Raw genomic sequence first — 11,090 nt, 5'->3', positions numbered from 1 at the left:
ACAACGAGACTGAACCGAATAGTAACACGAATTCTACACCCTTTGAAAATGTTCAGTAGACTTATTTTTTATTGTTCTTTACAGCGTGTATAAAAAACAAAAGTATGCCTATCAGAACAAAATTAAAAATAATATTTAAAAATAATTTCTGGTATTAGATTCTAACTATATTTATCTCTTCCGCCTATCTTCGCGATCCCCTAGGGGCCGCGACTCCCAGGTTGAGAAACCCTGCCCTAGACATACATGAGTTATGTTGGAACATACATACATACACTTTTATGTGTATAAATGCAGATAAGAGAGAGTTGAGAGAGAGCGATTAAGGTATTACCGCTGTCAATCTCTTCACTTTACTTTTGCGATTCGCGAATTTCTTACGTGACAGTTTGGGGCTAGCTAGTTTTTTGTCTTGGACCACGATCCGATTTTCGATATACTCTACCTAAATGCTGTAATGCGGATATTGAGAAGTTATCTGCGATGAAAGTAGCTGCAAATAAATACATTACATAACTTATTTATTGCTATTACACGATTTTTTAAATTTGTATTCAATATTCACACATAACACACCGACGTTCTGTCAATACCTCAGATGTTATATTTTAAAGATAAGAATTACTTATGTCGTGAAATGATATGAATATATATATTCAACTGATATATACAACTGATGAATTGTAATGTAACTATTTTACATAATTTTCATGCATTGAGGAAAGTAGAATATCATAAAAGAATTTCACCTGAACGGGTATCGAACTCACGATTTAAACGCTCGGTGGTGTACCACTGAGCTAACATGACCGCTTTTCGGAAGCTGCTTCTGAAATATAACTGAGCTCATACGTAAATGCTCTTTTCCGTATGGAAATCACAATGACGAAACGAGAGTGTGAATACATAGTCTCGAAATATTGTATCATTAAGTATTTCAATGTTACTTTTTTCTACACTTAATACCATTTCAACATGTCTTATTATATTTAACAGAAGGAAAAACATACCTGTACATCGTTTCCCGATTACTAAGGTTGGCTTTGGAGGTTCGAACCAGCAGCTTTAGTTTACTGTTTTCCGAAGATACCCGAAGTTGGACTTCGAAAGAGTTTGTCTCAAAACAGCTATCATGATATCGCTCAATCTGTTTGGTATATGGTATATGTTTTTATACGTGTAAAGTCAGTATAACAATTCATTCTTTAAACAGCTTTTCGTATGTATTAATATTCCTTTATAAAAACTGTTTTTGATATTATTATTACGGCACACCATTTTCAGATTTCTTTCGCGAGTCGTTGACCAAGTCGTTCCCCACCAGCGTTGCCAGACTCACAGCTCGGAATTATTCCAAAACCTGATCGAACTTATGCTAGATTCGGTCAAATTATGCTAGATCCTCATAATTACTAATTCAGGAGTTTAAAAAACGAAGTTGAGATACGATAACGTAACTTAAAATACACAGAGCAAGAATGCAATACTTCACGCACCAAAATTTTAACTCAGCTAAATTAATGCAGTCGTTGCCAGACTCAATGGCGTATATATCGTATAAATGAATGCAAAGTTTTTGTTTACATATTTTGAAAGAAAATTACTTCGCAGCATAAGGGGAGTTGGGAATCGTCTGCTAGGGGGGGGGGGCGGCAGATTTTTGGTCGGTCTCGGAGCTGTCATTTCAGGAATAAATATGATCATGAAGTCAGAAATAATGATGGTGAAGTTGTCACAAAGTTGGGGGGAGAATGGCCCCCATAGCTCCGCCCATGCCTCGGAGTTAAAGGATTAGAAAACCCTGCCACAAAAAATCCCAAAGACGTTTCGAACTGACTTCGGAAAATAAGACTGCCTGTATGGTTTACCGACTGTGTGAATCAATGGAAGAGGATACATTTCTGCCGTTCTTTTTCTTCCCACGACCAACTTCTTTCTCATCTCCAGGTTTTACGGCTTTTTGATAAACTTGCTGAAATTGTGCTAGATTTGGGCAGGATGCTAAAAGCAAGATGCTAGATGCTAGAGACATGCAAATTATGCTAGATCTAGCATCATTATGCTAGATCTGGCAACGCTGTTCCCCACAATAGGCGTGTCGTGCAAGTAACCAATCACACGTCAGGTACTATCTTTTACCTATTGCTTCCTTCTCACAGCTCAGAACATTGGTAACTATGGATAGACGTACAGCAGTAATTACTTTATGGGAGTTGGAAGGTTATTCTGCAACTGCAGCTAGCAGGCGAGTAGGTGTCCCGGCCTCTACAGGAAGGCGATGGATTCGGAAATATGGTGCTACAGGTCAGACTGATAATTTACGATCTCCTGGTCGTCCGCATGTGTCAACCGAAGCCCAAGATGCGAGATTAGTAAACGAAGCCCGGTTAGACCCACTAAGGACGTCTAGACAGCTAAGGGAAGTTTCTCTCTTTCCTGGTAAAAAGCATACAGCTCTGCGAAGGCTTCGTCATGCTGGGTTACGTGGCCGTGTTGCTGCCGTGAAGGAAAAACTCTCAGACGACCACAAAATTTACCGTCTCGCGTTTGCACAGGCGAATGTGGGTCTCAATTGGGAAAACGTAGTTTTCTCAGATGAATCCATATTCACAACATCAAAGGAGGGACGCCGTTTTGTGTATCGTCCCAGAGGCACCCGATATGACCATGGATATGTGGCTGCTTGCAATCGCAGTGGCCATGTATCTATTTTATGTTGGGGTTGGATTTCCAGTCGCGGAGCAGGATAGCTTCATAGAATTGAAGGACATCTGGACAATGCTCAGTACTTAGACATTATCAGTAATATCATGGTGCTATCTGTACGAGTATTTCAGCCTGATGGTGTAATTCAGTTCCAGCAATACCAGTCGCCAATACATACTTCCCGTGTGATTCAGGAATGGTTCGCAGGGCATCCTGAGATTGATTTAATCGACTGGCCGCTCGTGGAGCAGACCTCAATCTCATGGAAAATATGTGGGCAGAAGTGAAGCGTACTCTAAGGGAAAGTTGGCCTGAGGCAGATCCACCAAGAACTCAGGATGAACTGTGGCATCTTGTTTCCGAAGCATGGCTGGAGGTAGGGGAAGGAGATAGATTTGTCACCCATGTAATAGATTCCATGCCCAGAAGAATGGAGCGTGTAATAAATTCAGAAGGGTCTTGGACACAATATTAATGTCCCCGCCTTAACTCCCGAAAACAGCCCTTTTCAGGGCTACCTAAACGCTTCTGAAAATATATCTAGAAGTAAACCACTCCTTGTATCCGATTTCTGTGCAATCCTACTAACAAAAGAATGATTATTAGCTGTAGGCTTTGAACTCAAGACCTCTTTATTGGCAAGTCCGTACTCTACCAGTGAGCTAACATGAACACGCAAACCCAACCTGAAGAAACACGACTTTCAATTTCTGGTATTCGATGACAATGATGCTCATATACTTGGCAAATGTTGTATTCAACTTGGGATATTCCGCAACACACACACATAAACAAAGCGAAAGAGAGAGAGAGAGAGAGATGAATATACAAAAGCATATTCAACGTATTCGAATGAGACTCTAAGTAACGACATTCCGTTCTAAAGAGAGTTTGTGTTTCTTCCCGTGACGTTAAGGGGATCGGGAAAAGTTATGTGTCTTGAAGCAGGATATGACTTTGGATACTCTGTTTATACACTTTCTATATCCGTAGGAATATATTGTATTTCACGAATGTAAATGACATGCTGTAATGAGAATATTGAGAAGTTACATCTGTATGACAAATAGATGCAAATAAATACACTACATAACTTATTTATTGCTATTGAACGAGTTTCTTAAGTTGTATTTACATCCTCATATATAATACCGACCTACTGTGAAAATTATCTCAGATGTTATATTTTAAACATAATAATTACTATGTTCTGCAATGATTATGTTATATATACACAACTTATGTATTCTAATGTAATTATTTTATATAATTTTTCATGCATTGCGGAAAATATAGTTTTAAAAAAAGGACTAACCTAGACGGGAGTCGAACTCTCAACCTTAAGATTTGAAATCCGACAGCTTACTAATGAGCTAACGCAAGGACTTCTAGAATTATGCTTCTAGCGATGTATAACGGATCTCAAGATAATTATGACATTCATATCCATTACAAACGCTGTTTCTGTTCTACTTTGACTTTTATTTTAGTACTCAGGCGATAATTATGTTCTATTTCTTAACTTTGAGCATTCTTTTACACATGGAAAGATTCTTTAACGTATTTAAATGTTCCATTGCGTATGGAGAGCTAAATGACAAACAAGCATGTGCTGACATTAAAATAAAAAAGGTTTCGAAATATTGTATCATTGAGTATTTCAATCAATGTTGCTTTTTTAAACACTTGGTAACAAGTCTTATTATATTTAAAAGAAGAAAAACAAATCTGCAAACTTTTTCCCGATTGCAAAGGCTGGCTTGGAGGTTCGAACCTGGCTTACTTTTCCCGAAGATACCCGAAGCTGAACTTAGAAAATTTTTGCCTCAAAACACCAATAAAGAATGCGCTCAACCTTTTTGAGACAAGGTGTACTTTCCCAATTTCTTTAGCAAGTTTTCAAAATTGTCATCCGTTCTTTTTTTTGCTTACATGGCTCAACAACATATTTACCAAATGTCATGCTTTTTGAGTAGTCTAGTGTTTTGCTTTGCAGAAACACTGACACAGATGACGTCACAGAAGAAGATCCAACAAAACAAATGCTGCAAACAAATTTTCAAATTTGCTCCATTGCCAAATCAAATTTTGGGCTGTAAATTTAGTTTTTCAATCAAAATTTCCATTTATCAGTTCTAATAAAACTGAAAAGAAGTTTGCAAGCTTACTTGACTGGAATTCGTCTTATTGTAAATCAACAATGGCTTGAAGAGCCTTATGTTTGCTCCACCTATCTTCTATAATCTGTACAATTTTTCTGGCCCTGCTTTACGCTTCTTTGTCTCTTTTTTCCATACAAATATCTTCTTGTATGAATGGTTCAAGACAATTGCAGATTCTTCTACAAGGCCAAACCAATTTTTTACTTCACGACAATTGATAGTTGACTCAGCTACTACTAAATTTAAAACTTTTCCCATACAATGGGTGTAAATGATATTAGGATTGTTAGCTTTCAGACCCTTGTAGCATCCTTTCATATTTCCTGCACCGTCGAGAGAGCAAGCAATAAGATTTGATGTTGAAATTTCATGTTTTTCCAGTTTACTTACGACTTCATTGTAAATGCCTTCTCCACTTGAATCCTGTATGGCACACAATTCCAGGAGCTTTTCATAGGTTTTCCCTTGAAAACGTACCTAACACAAATAACTAACTGCTTTAGCCTATTACTAAAATGTCTTGAATACTGTCTACCATCAAACAAAACCAACTCTCATTAAGATCTCTCAAAATAAGGTTACTCCCCTGTAACGCTACAATTTTAACCATTTTATAAATAAATGTTTTGGACAAAAATGTTAGAAGAGACCTTCTTCCCACCCGACGTCTTCCTGATTTGCCGCGCATTTCATGTTTATTCAAAGAAAACAACAGCTTCTTTTTGCTTTCCGCAGTGCATTTATCAACATGAGATTTTAAAATGGCATCATATTCTGACAATAATAATACTAACTGTAGGAAAGCTCCATAGTTGTCAGAATCAAGGGAATATGCTCCTTCGTTTTTATCAGCCCTGTATGCTAATCCTTGCCTACCAATAAACACAATAATATCTATCAACCTCTTTAGAATTAATCTACGAGTTTCTACTCCATTTCCCTTTCTTTCTTTTGATTTACGTTAAGTGGCAGACTACAAAATATTCTTCAAAAGCTAACAATTTTTCTTTTGCCCGTTTCTCGTAAGTGAAAAGAGAAAATACAATGTAACTTATCACAATAATAGATAATGTTATTCTACAACCGAAAATACGAATCGGAAGAATTTTCATTGTTGCCATCCATAGAAATTACAGTGTGACCAGAATTTGAATTACCCAAAAATCTAGGTTAAGGCAACGACCAGGAAAATGAACTCAACGGTAATTGATGACTTATAATGCTGTCTGTGTTCATTGTTAACTACTTTTTAAATAATATTTGTATTTATTTTGTAATAACTTACATAAGCTATTACAAAATACGAGTAAATAAGGGAATAGGAGAAATCTAGAAAAATAAATAAAACTTAATAACTCGAACCACCCGACCAATCTCAATCAAACTTTCAACATAGATAAAGTTTGGGCGTGGGATGTTTCCTTATTTCACTTTCACAGTGCAACGAAGGAAAGAGGGAGAGGGAAGATATATGTAAAAAAAAAAAAAAAAAAAAAAAAAAAAAAAAGCAAAAATAAAAGTGACTGTCTTTATGACTTCATCACGCTTAAACCACTCGACCGATCTTTAAAAAAATCTACATGAGGTTCGGACCTGAGGTGGTTTTTATCATATCACTTTAACGGTAGAACTTAGAGGAGGGGAAGGAGAGGGGAGAAATTTATAAAAATAAACTTAACTCTTGAACCACCAGACCGATCTTGATCAAACTTTCAACATAGATAGGGTTCGGGTCTGGGATGTTTTCGTTATTTCACTTTTATGGTGCAACCCAGAGGAGGGGAAGGAGGAGGATATATAAAAATTCATTTATATAAGACTGAAAGTGACTATTTTTGTAACTTAATAACTCTTGAACTATCCGACCGACCTCAATCAAATTTTCAAGATACATGAGGTTCGGATCTGAAAACATATTTGCAATTTCACTTTAACGGTAGATCCTAGGGGAGGGGAAGGAGAGGGGGACGTATAAATAAAAACTAATAAAACCTAATAACTTTTGAACCACCCAACCAATCTCGATCAAATTTTCAACATATATGAGGCTCGGACCTTGGGAGTTTTTTTTTTTTTTATCGTTTCACTTTGACGAGCTAACCCAGTGGAGGGGGAGGGGAGATATATGTAAAAAAAAAATGACTGCCTTTGTGACTTCATCACTCTTGAACCACTCGACCGATCTCAATCAAATTTTCAACATACATGAGTTTAGGGGCAGGGATTGCTTTAGGCTATTCAATTTGACGATGCAACGTAGGGGAGGAGGAGGAGGGAGAGAAATTTCAAAATGATCAAAAATGATCGATATTAGTGTTTAATCCATAGTTTTCGGGGTCGATGAGAGAAACAGTGACACTTCTGATGCTGTTTTGAATCCAAGTTCAGCCCTGATAGTTGGGGAGGGGGAAGAGGGATAAACATTTAAAAATGATCGAAAATGACTAATATTAGTGTCGAATCTATAGTTTCAGGAGTAGTTGAGATTAAAGTGACAATTCTGATGCCGTTTGTCGCAGCAAGGAGGGGAGGGGGAGCTATATATAATAATGATCAAAAATGACCAATATTAGTGTCTAATCCATAGTTTTCGGGATCATTCAGATGAACAGTGACTTTTCCGATCCGGTTTAAATCTAAAATCAGCCCCGCCACTTGGGGGAGGGGAAGAAAGAGATATATATAAAAATGATCGAAAATGGCCACTATCAGTGTCGAATTTATAGTTTTCTGGATCCCTTAGATGAACAGTGGTACTTTCGATCCCGTTTAAATCCAAATTCAAACCCACAACATGGGGGAGGGGGAGGAAGAAATATTTAAAAATCATCGAAAATAACCAATATTAGTGCTGAATCCACATTTTTTTGAGGTCGCTGAGATGAACGGTGACACTTCCGATGCCATGGCCCGTAACATGGGGGTAGGGGAAATATATATATATATATATATATATATACAGTGAAACTTGCTTAAACCGGAACTTGAATAAGACGGAAATCTGTCTATAGCGGACATTTTTCAAAGTCCCGGCAGCTCTTATGGGAATTCCTTTACAAATAGTTTCTGTAAAACGGAATCTTCCGTAACGCGGAAACGGAAAGCAAAAATAGTCCCAGGGAACCTTGGAAGCTTGCATAAAACGGAATCTCTTTTTCCAGTGGAAGGCTGCAACAGGTTACCTTTCATCTCTCTTGTGCGTGTCTTATTTAGAGGTGAAGAGATCAATATGGAATGCCACTTAATAGAACAAGTGAACCCTCCTGCATTAGTTCTTGCCTTTAAATAATGCATCACAGAATACCGCTAGAGATTTGACCTCGTTTTCCTATGACGATCTTTTGCTGTTCGGAAGCACTGAAGCAGATGATTGACAGGTTATTGTTCATGTACCATTTTTTCTACCTGCATTTGCTTTCAATCCTCCACCTGTGAACTTCACTTGGTATTAAAATAATGCTGGAGTCCACAAGTCTTTGTGTTGGTGGCTCTCCAAAATCTGAGAATCTTCATTTTCAGCTGGTGCTTGTTCACGGTTCACTAAATTTGCCCTAAGCAAATGCATTTCGAGCATAATGACAGAAAGTTGTCATCAAAAACAGAACTAGAGGGGAAGTGGAGTGAGAGACAAGTACATTTCTACAGTGTTCTGAGTTTGTGTTCAGTATCGTGTTTTTTTTTTCTTCTGTGGTTAAAACAAGCTGTTTTTTTTATAGTGTTTTTATTTTAGCCGTAAACACAATGGCTAAAAAACACGTGTCTCACTTTGGATGAAAAAGTACAAATCATTGAATCCAAGGAAAGGGACAAAATTTCGGTTAAAGAAATCATGTGCCGTTTTAAGTGCGGAAAAACACAAATTTATGATACACTTAAAAACAAGGACAAAATTCTGAAGTGCTGGATGGAAGGGAATGGCAACGCGAAGCGGGTAGGAAAAGTAACAGGCAACGAGAAAATAAACGGACTGGTATGGGAGTGGTTTGTAAGTGCCAGATCGAAAAACTTGTCAATTTCTAGTCCTATCTTACAAGCTCAAGCTCTTTCGACTGCCAAATCTTTGGGAAAAGTTGATTTTAAAGCATCATCGGGGTGGTTGGACAGAATATTCTGCGCGTGTATGTGTGTGTGTGTGCAGAGTATGAAAGACTGCATTTTGGAGTTCAAGAACAAATATAAAGGTAAACTATAAAACCATTTCCATCTGTCTTATTTTTGTAGCTTTTTATTTTCAGATTTGTATAAAACGGAAATCTGTCCAAAACGGAAACAAAATTTGGACCCGTCACTTTCCGCTTTATACAAGTTTCACTATATATATATATATATATATATATATATATATATATATATACAGTGGCGGCGGTTGGACGTTAAAAGTGGGGGGGCAAGACATGATCTCAATATTTGTATATCAATGTTAGTTTTCCTGGTTTCTTCTAATATTTTGTTTGACGAAAGTTTGTATAACTATTAGGATACTCTCTTTTCCAGTTAAAATATCATATATCGTGTTTCATATTTTTTTAAGTAAATTGGCAAGAGCAACGCAAGTAGATGCTAGCCCTTTTTACTCTTAAACAACGAAGGTGTAAGAAAAGATTTGATTCCTTGCTCAAGAACATTTTAAAATGCTGTCTGGAAAATTGTGTGATCAGATTAGGGGCCTATTTAATGATAAATTTGCAAAACAAATAAACAGAAAAAATAATATTAATCGAATAGTAATGAAAAATGAGGCTTGTTTTGCAAAAGTTACATTGAACCCGGGGATTAATGAACAACTTATATTTTTAATTCCACACATGTTATTAAATGTATGTTATTACTCTTAGAAAGATAGTAAATACTAGAAGCATATGCTGCTACATTTAAAGAAGTACTTTTGCAGCTTCCCGAAGCATGTTCGTTGCATGTACAATTTTCACTTTCTTGGAATACGTACATCAAAACTCAACAATACTTAGAATCACTCCAGTTATACAAAATAAATCTAAACCATAGAATTATGTTGAATTCACTAAATTTAATTGTATATACAAAATTGTATATATACACCCCTAAACTCGTATATTACACTGCAAACATTGCCGCGCCTTTGACGTGGGAAACCCGGGTTCGATTCGTGGCGGGAGCTCATGTGGTTCGTATTCCACGTTAATCAGTAGGTCCTTGTCTCATATAGCCTCACTGCTGAACGGGATGTTAAACTTAAAAAAAAATCAAATCAAAATGTTCCTTAGTATTAGAAAGATGAAAAGACATTTTTGGAACTTTCGATTTTTGTGCAATTAAAGAATAACTTGTGATTCACAAGTTGTGAAGGACTTCTTTTTTGTACGAAATGTTATCTCAATTTGTACCAAAGCGGCTGACTAACATATTGAGCCCTTGTAAGAAGAATGAAAATACACTCGAATTATGGCGCTCCAATAGGTTAATTTTTGGGCCATTTTTCGTGGTAATTAAAACGCAATTCCTGTTGCTTTCTTAACTGAACCGGAAGACAACCAATACATACTCACGGGACGGCAAATATTTTATGGCACAATTGTTATTCTATGAACCACTAACGCATATAAAAATTTAATATTTCCAAATGAAACTATATACATTAATGGGTCATTTCAAAAAAGTGGGGGAGCAACTGCCCCCCTTTGCCCCCCCTAATCGCCGCCCATATATATATATATATATAAATGGTCAAAAATGATCTTTAGTTTTCTGTTTCAATCTGAATCTTACTTCTGAAGTATTTTAATCAATAATCCCTGACCGATATTTTTGGTAATGTTCCGCTGACCATTTAAGAAGAAAAATGGCTGTTTAAGCCTAGAACAGACTTTGAAAGCCACGAAACATAACAGATCCTGATAAATAAATAAATAAATAAAAAAAAACTACTTACTAGGGAAGGGGAAAATAACTGACTAAAGATGTAATTTAGTAGCGTCTCGGATTTTCACTTTTGAAATATGGCAACCCTTATATATATATATATATATATATATATATATATATATATATATATATATATATATATATATATATATATATATATATATATATATATATATATATATATATATATATATAGAGAGAGAGAGAGAGAGAGAGAGAGAGAGAGAGCCGCGGATCCAGGATATGATCAAGGGAATGGCTAAACCATAGTTTGCCGCTTTATCCAGTGTATACTTGAGCGTCAGGGGGGTCTATAGCCCT

This window comes from Thermobia domestica, chromosome 2 (genome assembly GCF_964235325.1).
Source record: "Thermobia domestica chromosome 2, izTheDome1.hap1.1, whole genome shotgun sequence".
Taxonomy (NCBI): Eukaryota; Metazoa; Arthropoda; class Insecta; order Zygentoma; family Lepismatidae; genus Thermobia; species Thermobia domestica.
This window is presented reverse-complemented; position numbering follows the sequence as displayed.